The sequence below is a fragment of the Antechinus flavipes genome, chromosome 6 (assembly GCF_016432865.1).
Source record: "Antechinus flavipes isolate AdamAnt ecotype Samford, QLD, Australia chromosome 6, AdamAnt_v2, whole genome shotgun sequence".
NCBI classification, from domain to species: Eukaryota; Metazoa; Chordata; class Mammalia; order Dasyuromorphia; family Dasyuridae; genus Antechinus; species Antechinus flavipes.
Window position 1 is genome coordinate 213,306,203 of NC_067403.1, and position 21,369 is coordinate 213,327,571.

Sequence of the window (21,369 nt, forward strand, 5' to 3'; positions counted from 1 at the left end):
TTATCTGTGGGATTTGGGGCAAGTCATGACTTTGGCACCATAGTTTTCTCATCAGTAAAATGATAGGGTGGGCTAGATGACTCCTAAGGTTCTTTCTTCTAGTTGTCACTCTATGATCCAAGTAAGAAAGAGGCTACAATGACCAGGTATTACTCTATATTGTAGTATGCCTGTCTTTGTCTATAAGCAACTTCAAGCCAGAGGGTGAGAATTTTAACACCTAGTCTTGTTCAGGTAATTCCTCCCCTTTTTTGAATGATGGAATGAATACAGGAATTGGAGAGGCTGAGGACAGTCTGCTTTTGTCAGGAGAAAGTAAAAGCACTCCCCTGCTGGGCAGGACAGAAGAGGAATTTCAGAGCTATCAACACCAGCACTCTAAGAAGGCAGGAATAAATCCAGCCTTGAATAAGTCCTGGGATTGTTCTATAGGTAAGAGAAAAGGTTAGCTAAATGCTGTTTATAAGAGTGAAGTTTAGAGAGAAGAGTATTTGTAGGTGTTCCATTATTTTAAACTTTGTTCTACCTTAAAAAAAACACATACACCTTGTTATAGATTATTTAAAATGTGCAGTCAATTTAATATTTTGTTTTTAAAATGGAAATATACATGAATAAGTGGATTATATGCTATGCTCATGCTTTTCTCACTTAACTATCTCATTGAAAAGTTAAATGTTGGGCTTGCATACCCATAAATACACATGGTTGTTCACCTGGAGCAAACCAGGTCATCCAACCAAGTGAAAACATAATGTGTGTAATTCTAACAGGGTCATCTTGCAAACACAACACAAACCCTTGAGCATTCAAAGTTTTAGGAGGAGTGTTGGGAAATACAGGTCTAAAACAATGGTACAATATTAAATAACAATTTATTTTGTCCTCTTTTCTAATCTACAAAATTGGTCTAATGATATCTCTTTTCAAAGATAGTAGTTACTAGTCTAAATTAAAATTCATCTCTGACCCTATAGAATTAAACCTTGTTTGTAAACAAAAGACTCATGATTATCAAATGAGAAAGGAAATTATTTATAAGTCTGGGGAAATTCCTATCAGGGTTTAAAAAAAATTAAATCAGCATTTTAAAAAGTATTTAAATCAGTATATTTTTTAAATTTAAATTTCCTGAGGATCAATGAGTTTAATACCTGGAAAATTCTTTGAATTATTTACCTGGAAGATTATGTCAATCTGGCCAAGTAACAACAGGACTTGGTACTTACCCTTTCACTAATTCACTTTTAGAGGGCATCTATATTATTCTCAGTTACTTTGGGTTTCAAGAGACATTCTAGGAACTAGGGAAAACCCCACCCAGGGTGAGCACCTACAACTATTTTCACTTTAATGTCAAATTAAAATTGGGTTGTGAAACCAGATCTAAGGTTTAGGGGAACTCCTATAAAAGGAGGCCAAGAAATGAAACATTGGCTTATGATTCAGGAGACTCAGTTATATCACTGTTCTGCTACTTAATAACTATGTGACCTTGTCCAAGGTCACCTGAATTTTCTGAGTATTTCTTATATGCCTTCCTCAACTAACAGGGTTGGAGTTGGGGCAGAGGAAGTCTCCACTTGAAGGGATGAAGTTGAAAAGAGTTGTCCTTCATCTGTTGCCAGAGTATTTTTCCTTTTGCACCTCCCTGATGAAAATATCCCAATTGTTGCTTATTCAATGAAATCCAGACTTTTTATCCGGGTATTTGAGAGCCTCTCTGCCCCCTCCTCCACCTCTCCCTCCACCCTACCTCATTCCCCAGTCCCAAAGGGAGGAGGGTAGGTATTGAAGAGGATGGAGCAAGAATCTTGTACTCAGTAGGAACCCGAGTTCAAATCCAACCTCACAGTGTGACCCTACTCACTTAACCTGTCCTGCCTCAGTTTCCACATATGTAAAATGGGGATTGGTGAGATAATTGTAAAGCACTTCATATAGAACCTAGCTCATAGTAAGTGCTATATAAATTTTAGCTATATTATTTTAGTAACTATAGACAATTCTATATTTACATGCATTGATTATGCCCACAAATCACCACCCACTCAATATATCTCCATCAGTTGCTTCTAAATGATCAGTTCCTTCTAAAAGTAACCAAGACTATTCTTTTGTTTGAACCTCTCTGCACATTCTAACTTGTATTCGGAGTAATAGGTGTGCATCTTTCTCTGCTACATACTGGAAACTCCTTGGGGACAGAGCAAAATCTTTCCTTTCTTTCACACTGGTCGCAATACGGGCTTAATAAATGCCTGAGGAATAAAGCGAATGATAAGTTTGCAAGGAGGCAAACTCCCTTTCTCCAGTAGCGGACTGCTCTGTGTGACAGAAGCTTCCAAGGACTGTAGAATTTTAAATCTTTATAATCCTCAGTGCCTAGCACATGGCTGGGAGGAGGGGGGGAGAGAGAAAAGAGTAGTTCGCAACTCTAGGCGGACAAACTCTTCCCAACCAAGCAACTTTCTGTTTCAGTTAGTTAAGTGACTCAGGATCACACCGTATGTGAGAGACTGAACTTAAATCCAGGTCATCCTGATTCCAAGATCAGGCTGGCTCTCTACTGGCCAAGCTTTCATTAACGAGCCCCTATTGTTCAGAAACTTTTAAGCTTGTCTATGAGTCAAGTTTTATTCCCATTTTGCAGACAGGGAAAAATGAGGTTCAGATGATGGTGGCCAGGCCACTTTGCCAAAGTTCCCACAACCAGTCAGGCGGTGCCTCTCGGGAGACAGAAAAAGCCCGGTTCCCGCAGGTAACTTGATCTCCACTCTTTCCCTCCCACGGGGGACAGACAAGGTGGCCGGCCCCAGTTCTTCTCGGCCCCGCCCTAGCTAGGGACAAAGAGGGAGCTCCGGGGTCCGCACGCGAAGGAGAAACTCCACCTCCGATCTCGGGCCAAGGGGCCGGGGGTGCGGGCTAGCTTCGGGGCGCGACCAGTGGCGTAGCTAGGCGCTCCCTGCGAGAACCCAAGGCACCGCGGCCTTGCGCAGCTCCGGCCCCGGCCCCAACCCAGCACTAGAGTGTCTGCACCAGCCCGCCCCTTCCCGCCCCTCCCCCCCTCCTCTTCCTCTCTTCTCCTTCCCTTTCTCCTCCTCTTCCCTCTCCTCCTTCCTTTCCCTCCTTTTCCCTCCTTCTAGTCTCCTCCTCCCCCTTCTTCGTCCCTCCTTCCCTTAGCCCCACCTCCTCGCCGCCCTGGACTTCCCTATGACGTCACCGGCGGCGGCAGGCCCCGCCCCCGGTCCCCGGGCGGCCGGCTGCATGACGTCACCAAGGTCCCACCCCTCCTGAGTGAGTTCGGTCCTCGCGTTCATTTCATTCCTCTTCTCATTCCGAACATTCTTAGCATCGCTCGCGCCGCGCCGCCCGAGCCCAAACAGCCGCCGCGGCCGCCGCCGGCTCGCGGGCACCGCTAAGCACTTTTTCAGACTTGATTAAATCCTGCGGGCAGCTCCGGGCAGCTGGGCCCGGGCAGCCTCTCATGCAGTGAAACCCACAAAAAATAGCCGGCAGGAAAAGACCCCGGCCGCGCAGCCCCGGGGAGGCGGGGGAGCAGGGGAGCGGGAGCCGGGGAGCAGAGCGGAGCGGAGCCGGGCTGGGGCCGGGGTTGGCACAGAGGGGCGGCCGGGCCAGCCACGAGAGGTGGAGAGGTGGGGGCGTCCGGGGCCGGGGGCTGGGGCCGGGCCGGACCGGGCCAGGCCAGGGGGGTGGGAGAGACACCGGAGAGTGAGAGCAGCGCCGGGCGCGCGCGGCCAAGAAGTTTGCAATTGAATTGCAAGAAGCTGGAGGTGTTTTTGCAAAGGTGGAGTGGAAGGTAAGTTTCGGCCAGGGGAGGTGGCGGTGGATGCCGCTTCGCAGAGACCCTTGCACGAGCGTCACCCTCTTTCCTTTCTTCCTCCCGAGCTCTGTCTGTCTGCTTTGTGTGTGGCGGGCGGGCGGGCGGGCCGGCCGGCGGGCAGCGGGCGCTGGGCGGGGGATGGGGGGGGGTCTCCTGTTATTTTCCTCTGGCCTCTCTTCTCCCGGCCGCTGACCCCCCCTTTTCCTCCTTCTCCTCCCCCTTCCCCTCCCCCGGGCCTGCAGGTGACCCGGGAGCGCGGCTGGGGGGGTGGGGGGTGGGGAGAAGGCGCGAGACAGGGAAGGTGTAGAGCGTGGTCTGTCCGTCTGTCCGCTGGCTGGGCTGAGCTGAGTTGAGCCGGGGTGTGGGGAGAGACCGGAGCAGAAAAGGCGAGAGAGCGCGAGCCTGGCAAGTTGTTGAAATGGAGTTTTGCTACGGAGTGTGAAGCCGGCGCTGCAACAGGCGGCTGCTCCCGTTCCAGCCCTGCTCCTCCTGTGGCTGCTTTCCCTGACTCAGTGTTTCTCACTCACAGCCTCACACACTCCCTCACTCACTCTCTCTCACACATACACACGCACACACATACACACACAGTGCTCTCGCTCTCCCCCTCGCCCCCTCCCTTCTCGATTACACACACACACACACACACACACACACAAGCGCGCCACACACGCACAAAACCTTTGACATTTTTCACATTTTTCGCCAAGAAGGAAGAAGTTCGTAGGAGCGAGCCGGAGGCTGGGTAGACGAGCAGCCGCCACAGCCGCCTGTAGCAGCTCCGGCCCGGCCCCGGCCCCAGCCCCGGCGGCGGCAGCAGCAGCGCCCGGCCAGCCTGACATGAGCCCGCGCAGCCCCGTGTCCTGAAAGCGCCCGCCTCTGCGGTCCGGCAGAGACAGACAGACAGACAGACAGGCAGGCAGGCAGACTCGCAGACAGACAGGCAGATCTCGGGCTCCCGGGCTGCTTCTGAGAGTGGCGCTGCTGTTTGGGGGACTTGGGGGGCTTCTAAAAGATGAAAGAAGGCATGTTCTTTTCTACTGCTTTTCTAGAACTGCTGCTGCTGCCGCCGCCGCCGCCGCTGCTTAATTGCACATTCAAGTGGAAAATTTTCGGGAGTCAGCAGAAACATTGTGTCCCAAAAAGACTAAGTCGCAGTTACCACCAAACCCAGGAGGAGATTCTCCCTGGAAAACTTCCCTTCGGTAGGAAACCTAGGGGTTATTTGTTTGTTTACTGACCCAGAAAAGATCCAGAGGAGAAAATCGGAGCGGGTTGTGGTTCCAGCCTTTGTTCGGCTCTGGTAGTCCTGGTTTCTCAAAGTCCTGCCCTGCTCTTTAAAGGGAGTGAGAAGTTAAGAATCTTTTCCCTTTGACTGGGTTTTGTTTGCTTTATTTTTCTTGAGGCGGAGCTACATTTTTGTGTAGCAGAAAAACACCGGGGGCTAGCTCGATCTCTTTAAAAAACACCAATTCACGATTTTTATTTCCATTAGTTATTTTCAAAAAATGTTTTAAGTTGCATAGTGTTACTGTATAAAAACATTTATGAAACAATGAAATACCAGCCACCACCATTTCTCTGGAGACTTGTTAACTTATTAGAAGCAAGTGGCTGCCTTTGATTTGCAGAAATGAAAATTGACCTCAGTAAGTACTGGAAACTTAGAGACCAGTTACTCTGCCCATAAAAAGGCTGGCCATGCATTTAAAAACAAAAACAAAACTACCTTGGGAGGAAGAAGCCTGGAACAACGAGGGTAGCCTGTCCAGCCTTTTCAGATCTCGTTGCATTTTGTTTTTAAATTAAAAAAGTGCTACAGGTTGGAAATACAGCCTGTTGCACAGAAACTGCAGTATCTCCTATTCTCCAGTTCAGGTTAACCACATGACTTTTCTTTTTTTCCTCTTCCTGATTTTTTTTTTTTTTTGAACTGCGGGCTAGTTGCCGTTTCAGGGGTGCTGAGTGCAGGTGGTTACCTGAATAAACAAGGATTACAGTTCTGTGCTGAATAAGTACATCTTAGACAGGATGTTTTGATATTCTACAATGTGGCAAAATGTATAAATCTATACATAGCCTGAAATAATATTGTATGGAAATACTCAATTGAAAAACTGAGCAGAATTTTTGTAACGATGTGTTAAAATAGTAATTGATAGTCACATTCAGATTATTTTTTTTCCTGGTGATTCTTAGATTTAAAATGGCTCCCCGTAGGATTTATGTAGCATATTGTCACTTCTAGAAATAGCTAGGGAATACCCTCATTAGATCTTTGGGCAGTATTAGTAACAAGGAATAACTCTCCTAAAAAATGGGTACTAAGTAGGCAGCTTGGGTATGAAATCCCTTCCTTGCAGAAGGAAATGCTAGGACTAATTAAAAAGTGACTCCTGAACGCTTAAGTGGGATGATTAGTCTTTGAAAATGGAGTAATTTTGAGGGGAGAGGCTTGATTTTTTTTTTTTAATCTGTGTATCTCCAGGAGTTTTCTTAGGTTTCTTTTTATGTAAAGCTGTGTCAATTATTGGTTGTGTTGTGATAAATAAATGATTGAGAAATTAAGTGCCAGAGGAATATTTATTATTTCTTGATAGTATATGAACACCCAGACCCAAGTCATTTTTATTATAAGAGCTCTATTTTGACCAGTAATTTAAATGGAAAACTATAATATTTTGTTTTTAGGCTTATTTCTATCCTTTTAATTATAAAAGCAACCAGAACAACGGGAATATAGGGGAAAGCTTTGTGCTTAATTTTTGACCACTGTGTGTGATGCTCTATAAAGTCCTTGAAATTGAGTGCCAACTACACAAGAACATTTGAGGAAAGATGTTGATTTTTATGTTTTTGAGCACCTTAAAGAAAAAAAAAATCTTCACATCTGCTTAATGAAATTTAACCTCAAGTTGCCAGGGGGAAATGCTCACTTTGTTCTGAAAGACTTAAAAGTGAATTTTAAATTTGAGAGAATGAATTCTCTTATGTGAGAGCTTTTTGCCAGAACAGTTGGCTAGAAGAGAGGTGTTGGTATGGGGAGAGGTTAAGGAGGATACTGGATTCAATTTAGAGATTTTATTCTCCTTTCACTGACAGGATGATGTACTTACTTGTAGGTAGTCTCATTTTGAAGATTCTGAATGAATATTTCTTAGTCTTTCCTCCCCCTCCCCCCCCTCCCCTTTTTTAAAAAAAGAAGTTAAGGGATAGTAAGAAAAATATTTTTTGAACTTTTTAACCCTATGTGTCAGTTTTACAAAAACTGCTTTTTGACAGTACAGAGCAGCTGCAATAGAAGGGGGAAAACCACACAATCCTCTTTAATGTAACAATTGTGGATGAGATTTTGAAAGGAGAGAATTGTAGTTTATAACAGCAAAGATGATACTGTAGTCATATGTTTTCAGAAGAGATAATTCAAACCGGTTGTTAAATTTATACCCCCAAATGTAAAGATTTTAAAAAATCTTATTGAATGTAAGTGTCATATCTTCAGAGTTTGCTCCCTTTAGAGATTACATGCTTCTTTATATATTTGAATGTGTCAGGGTAACATCATCTATCCTGATTGCTTTTCATCTCCGTCTTAACCGTTAGGTTAATTATACTGCCTTTAAGTGGAAATTGGAATGTAGTTGATCTAGGTAGGTTTGTACAAATATATGAGAGTGGTAATAACCACTTTCATTGTAGAATGTCTGTAAGTCATCTTTAGCTCGAAATTTTTTGGACCTAGTCTTGGGCCAGATTAGCAGTAAGAAAAAAATCAGCAAGAAGGAAAAGATTTGCAGAGAACTCATATCAGTTCCTGGTAAAACTTGGAGAGCTTCATCCCCAGGAGAGCAGCGAAGTTGGAGCCCCGACTTTGTCTAAAAATATGCAGTGCATTGTCTCCAGCTAACTCTTGTTCACCACATGCAGTTTATTTAATAGAAGTGGTTGGTTTCATTGGGCATATCATGGTAGTCTGAAAGCAGTATTATAAATGGATTCACTTTTTGACAAGCTCGGTCTTATTCGGGAGACCTAAAAAGTGCCTGTGTTGAATGACTGATAAGAGGAACTGAGGATAGCTTAAAAGTTGATTTGGGATTCATGAAACCAATGTAGCTCAGGCTTCCTTTGAACCTATATTAATACCATATTTTCATCTTGAGTTTTCATAAAGTTGATAAAACCAAGTGATCCACTTGAACCTTTCCCTTTATTGTAATCTTATCATTTATTTTTTTTTGGGGGGGGTGGGCTTAAAATTAGCCAATTTAGTCCTCATTCTTTACTATGTTATTTTTTCCCAACTTAATATATGGATTGTAACAACGAATTTCTTGTTCTTTAAATCCTTTGATTTTTTTAAAAACATACGCTAAATTTTAGAACGTAAGCTCCCATTTTATTTTGGTTGTCAGAATCTGGATTAACTCTTGAGACCTCTCATGAGAATCTCCAATGTTTTGATGATGAAGCATCATCTCTGTCCAGTAGTACCTGAATTCAGAGTTAAAGCTCATAGATTTCTCCAGATTCTTTTGGACTTTGTCCCACTAACGAGATTAGTTGCTTCTGATCATTAAAAAGAAATGCTTCTTGGGAGAGTAACTTTCGATCTCAGGATGGGGCTTCTCTTTGTTCTCTGTATTCTAACTTGGGGTGGGGTTGGGGGAGGGTGGGTACTGCAGCAATGCCTTGGACCGGCCGGGAAACTTTGCAAACTGTGGCAGATTGTTTCTTTGGATTGGCTAAGGCCACAGGGCCCTTCAGGATTTGCCGGAGTCTCGGCAAGGGCATCCATCACTTCTCACTTAGCCTTTGTCTCTCTTTTTTATTCTGGTTTATCCTGGCTCTGGCTTGTTCTCCTATTCCTGCCCTTCTCCAGATGCTGGCTGCGATTTGTGTTTTGCTAGATCTTCGTCCATAGTTTTAGTTAGAATGGCTTCATCCTGAGCCGGGGAATGAATTTCAAAGCAGAAAGGGAGAGCTAGCCTTATTCATTGTGATTTAGAATCACAATCGGTAGCCTCCAGCAGGAATTGGGATTGCCGGTAGGTATTTGACAAAGTTTAGACTTTTGTGTAAAGTGACTTAAACATTGTTGACTGAGTGTAAAACACTGTCAGGGCTGTTGTTTTTACAGAGATATAAACTGAAAAACTGCTGCTAATGGTGGGAAATGTTAATTATGTGAGAACATATTGAACTTATATTCTCTGGCATGAACTTTTTAAAATGCATCAACTGCTGCTTTTTTTTTTTTTTATAGGCACAGCTTTCTAATTATCATAATTCAGTACAGCTCTGCCTTTGGATGAAATTCAAGTGCAATCTCAACTTAACATGAAAGGAGATTTTTTTTTTTTTTAAACTGAGAATGTTCACAAAAATTGGAAAAACTCATCAGAGACTATAGTTCTACTTAGATGGGGGTAACTGGGGAAAATAGTATGTGTGCCTCTCTGTGTCCCCCACCACTGAGGCTGAGAAGAGATGGGTGTGGAATTTTCTCATCTCCCATCATGCATCCCAACAATTTTTTTTTTCTTTTGAATGCCAAAGGCTGATGAACTCAATATTGCAAACCAGTATCCTTTCTTTTTGCCATTCCTGAAATAGTAAATTAAATAAATAGATTAGCATATTCTTACCATCTGTTAATATTCTTTGAAAAAAGGGTAAGGAACAAAAGTCTAGGAAATCCTGTTGGATTCACTTGATAAAACCATATGTTATCTTTGATACCCACTCCTGCATGTAGAAGTTGGCTTTGTCTACTGTTCTTCACATCTTACTCTTATGGCATTTGACTTAGTCAGTTGTAGTTCTTTTCAGATGCTTCTCCGGTGATCCTTTTTTCCTTCTTTATTTAAACTTGGAATATATATGCACACATACATATGAAGCACTAAAATTTCTCTCCAAATATTCACTCTTAAGGGGACTCAGATTTTAAGTTTCCAGAAAGGACAGCTTGACTTTTAACTCTAACGTATACACCCATAAGGCATCACAGAAATGCAAAGAAAATCCGAGGAAACAAAATGACTTCATTTGCTCTGGCTTAGAGCACCAAATTCACTTCCCTGGTGGTGAAATAAAAGGAGCCAAGTGTTTTAAATAGCCACTCCCCAAGGCCCGCCCCACCCACCCGCCTGCCTGCCTTCCCCAGTGTTTGGAGAAAAGCTCATTGTCTGCTTCGGAGCTGCCTCCTGTAAACCTCCCCCACTAGGCAGCTCCATTTCTGAAGTTGACATCTGGTTTACTCTTTGTTCACCTGATCCACACAGAGTCCACATATCCACACTATGTCTGTGTGGATGGTGTGTTTTGAAAAGGAGAAGGGCAGGGAGTGGGCTCAGAGTATCAAAGGGGAGGTCAGGTCCTAAGTAAAATGCAAATTTAGGCATTGGACTGGAACTATCAAATTGGGCTTTCTGGCCGGGACTTGTGTGATGGCCTTTTGTTGTGGAAGCAACAGGCAGAAGTTGTTTGTGGCTCCATATGGCTAGGATGTGCTTCAGATAAGCTATCTGTGCTGATTGAGCTTATCACCAGGGTTTTTTTTTTTGATATGGGCCCCTTTGGAGAAAGCCCATCCATCACTCATTCCTACTTTGGGATTCCCAGACTCTGGAGAGCAGCCTTTTCCTGTGGGCATTCGTTTTCCCCCTCCTTTCTTCCTTTTAAATTCAGGGACAACAGCAGTGAGTTTTCTAATGAGCTAGCTTACACTTTTAGTCCCAGGAGGGACTGAGGCAATGTCAAGTCCATCTGAGAGCACCCTCTTCCTAAAAGATTCACCTGATATAACCTAGTATACAATTCTTTTGAACAAATGAAAAATTCCTTTGAAACAAAGCCTTTTAATTTAATTTTCACTTCAAGTCAGTGTGATTATTTGAAATTGTGGGCAAGGTGCTGACTTTGACTTGGAGGTCAGGACCAGAGAAATAGTGTGGCTGGGACCACGAATTGTTGTTCAGGTGGGAAATGCCTCCTAAGCCAGCTTTGAGTAATGAGTACACAACCTGTGGCCTGAAAACAGCAAAGTGCTTCCTTGGGCTTGAACTGCTGAGTGAAGGAGGGCTATCTCTCCTTTCTCCATCTTCCTGTCGACGATTTTCTTTCCCCTTCCTACCTCAAAAGTTACCTCCCCACACTAACAGTTTCCTGGGTGGAAGGAAAGGATTGGGGAAGATATTACCTCCCTTTCCCTTTCTGGTTCTAAGCACTTGCTTTCAATTTGGGAATTCACAGCAGCTCCAGCGGACTGGGAATGTACTTTCCAGAATATAAAATTGTATCACTATATATATATATATATATATATATATTTTGGTGTGTATAGAATAAAATTGTACCACTATACATATATATATATATATATACACACACATTTTTTTTTTTTTTTTGTTGGTGTGTATAGAACCTTTTTGTTCCTCAATGGAATTTTACCTGGAGTTGTAGAGAATCTATATCCTGAATCTTTATGGATTGACAAATACGCCCCTGATCTCCATTTGGAAGTAATGAAGGGCTGGTTGTAAAATGAACAGGATTTGCTCCCCCTTTCCCTGGCATGGTTCTTCACCCACTCTTTGGGTGTGGGTGGGGAAGCTGTGATCTATGAATATGAGGCCAGCTGTCAGCCAGAGCTTTTAGGGAGGTGCTCAGAGTGCCAAGTCCTTGTCTGGATGCCCTCAGTGATCACACAGGGATGGCATTGCTAAGGGGATGTTTGGGGAGGCCAAGGCCAGCTGCTATCTATCCCTCACCACCCTCCCTTGCCCTTCTCCTCCCTTTCCTTCCTGCTTTGGCACTGCCATGAGCCTGATGCTTCTCAGTCTTGTGTAGCTCCATGACACCCACCTAGCTCACCTCACATGCCCTTCTTGAAAAGAAAGACAAGCAGGTGATTCAGAAAAGGCCAATAAGGTCATCTAGAGAACACACTTGATGGAGAGGGAATTGGAACTCAGGGACAGGTGAGGAAATAATAATACCTTCAGATCCATGGTCTTGAAGTAGCTTGCAGACTTGACTTATAAAATAATGTTGGTCGTTTGTGAAGAAGATTCAAGATGACCAAATAATATTATACTGGATGTGTGTATATGTATGTATTTTCAAAAAATGTAAATAGTCTACAGACTTGATAAAATGATTTCTAGGATCATAGAATTTAGTGCTAGGAAGATTACTTTTTTGTGACTCTTTTTCACCTGAGAAATTTTTATGTAACCCCGGGTGTAAAGAAATATAAAAAAGATGTACAAACCAAACATTTACTGATAATAAATCATAATTTTGCAACTAATTCCCACATTCAGTTATAAAATCCCATATGGGGTCGTGACCCACAGTTTAAGAAGCTGGGATCTAATTCTGATGTGGTAAACTGAGGCCCTGTGGGAATAAATGGTTTGCCTTAGATCATCCAGTTACTAATTGGCAGAACCAAGATACAAATCCAGGACATTTAGTTATAAATTCAGGATTTCTTCTATAGCGTGCTACTTTGTTCAAGTTAGAATTCCCAGCCAAGTTCTAGGAAAAGTTATTAAACAGGTGCTTTGTGAGCATTTTGAGAAGAAAGGTGATCACTAGGACCTAACATGGATTCATGAAGAATGTATCATGATAAACTATAATTTCTTTTGAAAGGTTGGTAGATCAAGGAGATTATTTTAGAGGGTTCAGGAAGGCATTTGTCATATTATTATTTCCTGCCAACAGTGTGGGAAAGATGGAACAGCAATGTTAGTTGGATGATAATTTTGGTGGATTCCTGGGTGATTGAACGATCTTAGGCAAAAAGTGTTAATAATGTTCTGATCTTTTACTTAACTTCAGACCTCCATGTTTACGTAGACATTTCACAAGCACCCTAAGATCAACTTGTCTAAAATTATTTTACTTATCTCTTCTTCCCTCCTTCACAAACTGTTCTTGACATCATTTCTTTTTGTGGCACCACGATTCACCATTCTTTCCTGGACATATTAGCACGTGTGGGATGTGGATATGTAGATTTGAGGTCAGAGAATCTGATTTTAGTCTGACTCTTTAACTTAATACCCATTTATCCTTGTACTACCTTTCTAGCCCTTAGTTTTCTTAATTGTAAAATGGAAGAACTGGACTGGATGATTTAAGGGGTTCCTTTAGTTACAATATTTTGATTTTTATTTCCTTTTCCCTTGTCATATCCATTCTACTTAGCAAGCATTGTATTTCTATTCAGGGGTCCTCAAACTTTTTAAATAGGGGGCCAGTTCACTGTCCCTCAGAGTGTTGGAGGGCCGGACTATAGTAAGAACAAAAACTTTGTTTTGTGGGCCTTTAAATAAAGAAACTTCATAGCCCTGGGTGAGGGGGATAAATGTTCTCAGCTGCTGCATCTGCCCCGCGGGCCGTAGTTTGAGGACCCCTGCTACCACTTCTATAATATCTCTTGTACTTGCCTATTGCTCTCCATTTTAGGGCAGCTAGATGGTGCAATAATAGAGTGCCAGGTCATTTCATAAGTCCAAATCCAACCTCAAATACTTCCTTGCTGTGTGACCCTATGAAAGTCACTTTATCCTATTTGCCTCAGTTTCTTCAGTTATAAAATAAGTTGGAGTAGGAAATAGCAAACCGCTCCAGGATCTTTGCCACAAAAACTCCTGATGGAGTCACAGAGATTAGATGTGACTGAACAACTCTATTTTAACAACTGTCTTCATGGCATCTTATACCACATACACATATTATCTTTTTTTTCTCAATAGTATTTTATTTTTTCATATTTATCTATATCTATATGTATTTGTAAAGATGGTATTCAACATTCATTTTTGTAAGATTTTGTGTTCCAAGTTTTTTCTCCTTCCGTCCCTTATCTCCCCCTTTCCCAAGACATCGAGCAATCTGATATAGATTATACATTACCAATATCAGCTTAAAAGGCTATTAATATCATTTTGTCATTACTCTATCACATCTATCATACAACCATGAAATGTCTTTTATACAACTACTAAGTTAATTTTTTTGACACATTTGGTCATATCACTCCTTCCTCCAAAATATTTTGTTTACCTTGCTCATTTGAATTTTGTGTCAGTGATATTTTTTTTTTTTGACATTCAAGTTTTACACAATCTTGTTAGATAGAGTTATACTTTATCTTACTCCCTTTCTAACCTTCTTTCCTATTCTTATTTTTGCTCAAAAGTCCCAACACACACACACACACACACACACACACACATGCACATGAAGGAATGCATGCACACCCCTCTCTCCCTCCACCTAAGCATTTACCCTTTTTTACTTCCCAAGTTTTTTTTTTTTTTTTTTTTTGGTAGATTTTCCTCTAGTTTATATTGGCCTTTTGCAGTGAACAAGTAGCTCTGAATAGGAAACCATTCTAGATACTGGGGCTACAATCATTGCAGTGAATAGTCTGTGGCCTCAAGTATCATGCATTTTTTTTTTAATTAAAGCTTTTCATTTTTCAGAACATATGGGTGGACAATTTTTAGACATTAGCCCTTGCAAAACCCTGTGTTCCAATTCCCTTCCCCTTCCCTCACATCCCCCCCTAGATGGCAAGTTGTCCAATATATGTTAAGCATGTAGAAATACAGTATCATGCATATTTTCAGGTAAATTCCGCAGACAAACATGTGATGCATCTATATTTGCTAGGGGATATATTGCTATATATAAGGTAAAGACCACGTGAGTCTTCTAATCCATATGATGCAGCACTGTGAGGGGGAGGGAGAAAGAATGCTCCTTAGGTGGGATATTATTCAAAATTTGAGAATATGTTCTTAATGTAAGAGAAAACTCTACATCAACATTTTGTGCTCATACTTTAGGGACTGGGTGGGAAAGGAGGAAGGGACTGTATACAAACTGTGGCCTTTTTTACTCATTGAACTAAATCTAGTAGGATTCTATATTATGTTTCATCTTGTTAGCTTCAGTCCATTTGATTAGTCTTGAAGTTTTTTGGAGTCATCTTGATTTTTTATCCATCTTTCTCCTAACTTTGTTTCATTAAAAAAAAATGAAAAGGAAAAGTAAGTCATCTCTGCCTTCTTGAAATTTCGTCTCATAAATTGTCCACTGATGAAAGCATATATTTAGCAAATTCAGTTAGGTCCACATTAAATACCTGCTCTTTGGAAGACATCAAAAGAAAAATATCCTGCCCTCTGAAAGCTTGCTGTCTAATGGATGGATAAAATATCATCAAAATTAAAGTAGGATGAACTAAGGGTAGAGCAGATTTCTAGTTCACGTAAGAATTTTGAAGACGTAATAATCAGATGTAGGAAATTTACCAGTGATAGAGAACTGCAATATAGATTACCATTGTGATGCAATCTTGTTATGCAGCTAGATGGCACAGTGGATAGAATGCCAGGTTTGGAATCAAGAATACTTGTCTTTGTGAGTTCAAATCTAGCTGTAGGCCTTTAGTAGCTTTGTGACCTTGGGCAAGTCACTTCACCCTGACTGGTTCAATTTCCTCATCTACAAAATGAGCTGGAGAAGTGAATGGCAAACCAACTCTGGTATTTTTTTTCAGAAAATCCCAAATAGGAACACAAAAAGGCAGAACCAAATGCAAAGAACTCAACAGCAACAAAATTGGCATGCAAAAAAACAAAAAAACAAAAAGAAGTTGACAAGTTGGAAAGATGGACTGAAATTAACAGGTTAGAATTTAACCTGTATTTAGATGGGGAAAGATCAATTTTACCAGAATAGGGAGGTGGTCAGTCATTAAGCATTCATGTTACAAATACATTGTGTAAAGGCTTAGGTGTGTTTGATTCATAAACTCAATATGAGTCAACAGGGTAATATGGCAGCCAAAAATAGTTCATATGACCTTAGGCTGCGTTAAGAAAAATAGAGAGCTTTACACATAATAGTTGCTTAATAAATGGTTAATGAATGAATGCCTGAATTGAATAGATGGTGTTCTAGTCAAGAGAAGCACTTGCCCCACTGCACTTTGTACTGGTCCCAGCACATTCAGAGCATTGTTTTCAATTCTGGACAGTACATGATAGATAGATATTGATCTTTTGGAGTGAAGAATAACCAGACACTGAGAAGACTTCCGAAACCTTGCCATGGAAAGTAGATTTGATTAACCTGGTAAAGAAAAGACCTGATAGTTGTGTTCTGAAATTTGAAAAGCTATCACAAAGAGGAAGGATTGGATTTGTTTTGGTGTTCCAGAAAGGAGAACTAGGACCAGTTTGATTAGAAGTTTCATGGAGGTTGACTTTTGATGAATGGAAAATATTTCCAAAGAAATCGAATTGTCTAGTGATGCAGTGGGTTGCTACCTTGATTGTATGAGCTTGGGTCACTTGAAATGTTCACATAGAGAATAGATGAGGACTATCTTAGGACTTACTTTCTCCGCTTGTGACCCCTTTTCTCCTAAGAAATTTTTATGTGGTCTTCGGTGTATAAAATAATATACAAATCTAACATTTATTGATAATAATTTTGTGAGCTCCACATTCAATTATGAGACTTCATATAAGATTGCAACCCATAGTTTAAGAAGCTGGGGACTAGTGTATAGGTTGATATCAACATCTCAGCTTTCAAGACACTGGAGTGCAGCTGAACCAGATGAAATGTAATTACGAAATGGTTAACAAAATAAATAAAAATATAGATGTTAGTTTGTATATGGCTTGTTGGGGTCCATCTCTGTTTGAGTTGATATTACTGTGCTAGGGAACCTCTTAGTCCTCCTCATCCCAGGTTCTGTAATTCCAATGCTGCTTCTGACTATGTTGTTGAATATCAGTAATGAATAAAAGCTTAAGAGTTATATACAAATAACTGAATTCTGAAAAACCATAAAACCATGATAAAAAACCTATTTTCTCTCTCTCTTTCCTCTTCCCCCCTCCCCCTCCCTCTCTCACTCTTTTTCTCTCCCTCTTTCGGTCTCCCTTCCTCCCTCATTAAATATTCATGAATTACAATTTAGCTAAAATCTATGATTTCTCCCCTAAGGAAACTCCCTTTCCCTCTTCCAGTTCTTTCTACTAGATTTAATTTAATAGATAAAAGTTTTAGAAAGTTGCCTGAGGCTCACAAATGCTAATCCACCTGTTCTTGGTCACTTTTCTGGTGTCTAGGGGGATTTTTGAGTCCAGAATTTCCTGACTTGAGTCCAATTCATTCTTCACCTTGCAGCCTCTCTACACATTGAATGTAGAAATTCTCAATAGACTGACCATTGACTGTTTGTGACAGTAGTGAGCCAGAGCTAAGACATGGAGAGTGGAAGGCTGGGACCTGAGAGCTTAGGAAATATGTAATAAAATGGCCTTAAGACTTGAAGCAAATCAGCCTCTGGGCTTCCTTTTCCTTTCCTGTAAAATAAGAAGGTGGGAGGACCTTTAAAGTCCCTTTTTACTGTGAATCTGTGATATCTGAGCAAATTCAAGCTCCTAAGATATTCAGTTGCATTCTGTAGAGTAGTAACCAAATCCCATGGTCCTCAGAGTAGTTTACTCCATAGGAGATTTTCAGAACAGTTTCATTGGGGTCTTTGAGGTAATACCAATAGCAGAGGTTTTAGGTGGTGCTCCCAAAGACCAGGTGAAATTCTGGTAATCATTTAGCCTGTTTACTTTTGAAACTTTCCTTTTCTAGTGCTAATTTTTAGTCACATGATCCTATCTTTATGATCCTGTCTTTTTTTTTTCCCCTTTAGCTCTTTCAGATTCTGATGAGCTCTTTAGAACAGGTGATTAGAATATTACATCTAAGCATTAGTTCATTTGCTTTTGAATGATTGGAAAAGGAAAAAAAAAAGATTTTTTTTCCGCCTTCAAATGATAAAGTTTTAGACTTTGAAATTTTTTAGAGCCTGAAGAAATCTCCAGTTTTTCTATTCATCTATAAGCCCTGTGGTCAATTGGCATATCACTGTTCTTTGGTGGGCTAGATTATATCCCTAGACCTTATGTACTAGTGTGCTTAAATATGGGGTAAAAATAAGGTTTTAAAAGTTATTTGGGTGCTTTTCAATTCTTGGTGGTTTCTTTTGACACTACTGTTAGTCTAGTATTTTGATCCCTATTCCAAAAATCCTGTGCTTAGAGTAATAGTATAAAAGAAAAGGAAGGGAATAAATATTATCATTGTACCTGCTTTGTGCCAGGCACTAAGAACTTTGTAAATATTAACTCATTTAAACCCCACAACAACTTTGTGAGGTAGGTTCTATTATTAACCCCATTTTATAATTGAGGAAACTGAGGCAAACAGACATGAAGTGAGTCACCCAGCTAGGAAATGTCTGAAGTTGCATTTGAACATCGGTTTTCCTGATTCCAGGCCTAGTGTCCTTAGCTTAAAGCAGTATAAAAAGTACTTTCTGTGATGGCAAAGAATTGGAAACAAAGTAGATGCCTAATGACTGGGAATGTCCAAATAAATGGTGTTGCATGAATGTAATGTGATATTACTGTGTTATAAAAAATGACAAATATGATGAAAGAAGAAAAGCTTAATATGAGATCTACCTGAAATTATGCAGAATGAAGTACCCAGAAAAAAAAAAAAGACTATCTCAATGATAAGCAAAGTAGAAAAGATAATGACTGATTTGTTGATTTTGTTGTTGTTGTTGGTCTTTGTGGTTCATGATATAAAGTTATATATGATACAAAGTTACATAACGAAAAGTGGGAACCATGTCCAATATGGTTTAAGGAAATAATCCTAAAACTGGAAATAGAGACCTGAATTCTCATCTCTATTTGACCTTAATTCAATTAGAATTTTTGCTCTGTGAATTGAGAGGATTTTCATTAGTGATCTTTCAAGTTCCTCCTGAGTTCTTGTTTAAAAGGCAAATACTTCTTTTAGTAAGTCTGTTTCAAATTTGAGGCAACATTATGCTGAGGATGGAGTTATCTTAGGGAAATGATGGATGTGGGGAGGAGCCTCATCTGAGTAAAGATGAAAAATATGCTGCAGTTTTTTCTTCAGTTGGGAGAACCTGGGCAAGCCAGTACTATTTAGCCTAAGTTTTTTCCCCCATAAAAATGACATTTGGTCCAGGTTAGAGCTTTTTAACCTTTTTTAAACAGTCTGTTGTAGATGAGAGACTCCTTCTTAAAATGATGTATAAAAGAAAATTTGTAAAATTGTAAAAGAAACCAATTATATTGAATTAGTCATCAAAAAGATGGGAAAACAAACAAAGAAACAAAAAATCCCAGAAATGAGATCACAGACCTCAGTATAAGAATGTGATTCCAATTTATCAGCTCTGAGTTCTAATTTGATCTCTAAAATGCTGATTTCTGTGACCTTGGGGGGAACCATTTATAATCTCTGGGTCCTGGTGTATAAAAATATTTGGGAGATGACCTGATATAGGTCTCTTTTTACTCTTTTGTTAAAAACTGATAAGATCAGTTCTTTTTCTGGGAAACCCTCTGGAAAGATACTATCTTGCTGAACTGCTGCCTGCCCGTCCCTCCCCAAAGTCAGGATTTACTTATTCTTTGAGGAGGTTTTTGGATCTTGGTTTTATCTTTTCTTCTTGAGGAGGGGGGAAACATAATCTAATATCTGCTGTTCTCTATTCTTCTCCCTAACCTCCTTAGCTGTCTGCATCTTCATCTGATCCTCGCCCCTCTGGTGTTGAGGAGAGGAGAAAATTCAGCTCTCATAAATTACTTGTGAGTTTGGGGTTCTGCTAGAACTTTTAGGGTTCTAGAGGGTGTCAAGATGTTGCAGGGGTCCTTAAACTTTTTAAATAGGGGGCCAGTTCACTGTCCCTCAGACTGTTGGAGGCCGGACTATAGTAAAAACAAAAACTTTTGTTTTGTGGGCCTTTAAATAAAGAAACTTCATAGCCCTGGGTGAGAGGATCCTCAACTGCTGCATCTGGCCCGCAGGCCGTAGTTTGAGGACCCCTGATGTAAAGCAAATCTCTCCAAGCCTCTGCAGCCATCTGGAGACCTTTCACGGCCTAATTCAGGCAGCTAGTTACTCAGGAAGAAGTAATATCTCGTCTTTCCATGTCATTTTAAATATATTTTTTGATGTGTGGTAGGAATGTGAGACCTAATCTTGGCTATTCTACCAACTCTTCTTTTATTTCCATTTATTTTCATTGCAGTTATGAAGTAGGCTGGACACTCTTTGCTATTCTGTATGAGATAAGAGCAATTGCTCTTCACTGAGGGCCCAGTCTGGGGGTCTCAGTTTGGATCAGCCTTGGTCATTCCTTTGTAGTTGATGATATGGGGAGACCTGAAGTCCAATAAGGGACATCAGCCATTTACTTCTCTGAAGCTCCAGATCCTTTGATTGTTTTCTTTCCTCCTTGATTTAAAAGGGTGATCTTTGTTGGGAAGGGGGATTTATGATAAGAGGTGAGAGATGAGATTTTATCATTCTTCTTAACCTCTTGGCTAATCACTTTTGGGACAATAGAATTAATCCTGCTGTGTGACAGATCAGGCTCTGGTCAAAGAGAGTGGCTCTACTTCCTGCAAAAACTAGTGAACTTAGAATCAGGAAATTCTTTCTTGGCTTTCTACTCCCCCAATTCCTTATTCCTTTGTACCCCACATCCCCTCCTCCCCCATCCCAGTTACATTCCGATCTCTGTATTCTCTGGTCATGTATATCTTTATTTGTAAAAGGGGATAATAATCACACCATCCACCACAGAATTGCTTTGGGGAACAAAGCTCATGCATTTAAACCTTGTAAAGACTATATAAATGCTAGCTCTGATTATGAAGCATATTCTTGTCTCAAGAGAAAAGGGGCTTTGGAGACGGGGTCTCCGGGTAAGGGAGGAGAGAAGGAAAAATGCTAGTTGGGTTTTACGCCACCATTGTTCTACTCCCCCTCCCCTTTATACATTTAGTCCTCCTCCTCTGCCCATGACTCCAACTGCAGTAATTTCTTCAAACCCGTGGCTCACCTTTTCCATGCTTGTGATTCTCTGGTCAAGATCTTAGTGCTCTCTTGCCTTCATATTTAGGTCTCCTTTTCCTGAATCGCCACTCTGACAAGCTGTTTCTCTCTCTCCCTCTTTTCCTGGCTCTCTAGCTTCTTCTTTCATCTTGTCTCTGATTGTTAACAACTCCTGACCACACCTATTTACCCTGTTCTGGACTCTTATTAGCCTAGCACTGATTAGCCTCTCCTCTGTTCACCCTGGAGGACTGCTTTTCTTGTAAAGAAAAGAGTGGGTTATCTAAAAGGTACTCTGTGTTCTCTGATTTATCATCATCATCATCGTAATAAAATAATAACACTATATAGCCAGCACCTACTATGTGCCAGGAACTGTGCTAAATAAGCTGGTTACAATGATTATTTCATTGGATTCTCACAATAGCCATGGGGGAAATGTGTTGTGATTATCTTCATTTTAAAGATGAGGAAACTGAGACAAAGAAGGTAAATGAGTTTCTCAGGAGCTTGTTCAGGGTTTGCTTGGTAAAGATTTG

At 40.9% G+C, this 21,369-nt stretch overlaps 1 protein-coding gene across 3 annotated transcripts in view; it reads left to right on the top strand.

Annotated features, from left to right (window-relative positions):
• The first annotated feature begins 3,170 nt into the window (after positions 1 to 3,170).
• The window catches only part of TEAD1 (TEA domain transcription factor 1), a 302,844-nt gene continuing 284,645 nt past the window's right edge, over positions 3,171 to 21,369 (top strand). The window contains exons 1-2 of one of the 3 annotated variants that reach the window (XM_051964254.1): positions 3,171 to 3,820; positions 4,897 to 5,049. The gene's annotated coding sequence lies outside the window, so the exon portion shown is untranslated. The remainder of the gene's footprint in view (positions 3,821 to 4,896; positions 5,050 to 21,369) is intronic. The other 2 variants (XM_051964257.1, XM_051964255.1) reach the window with 2 other exon arrangements.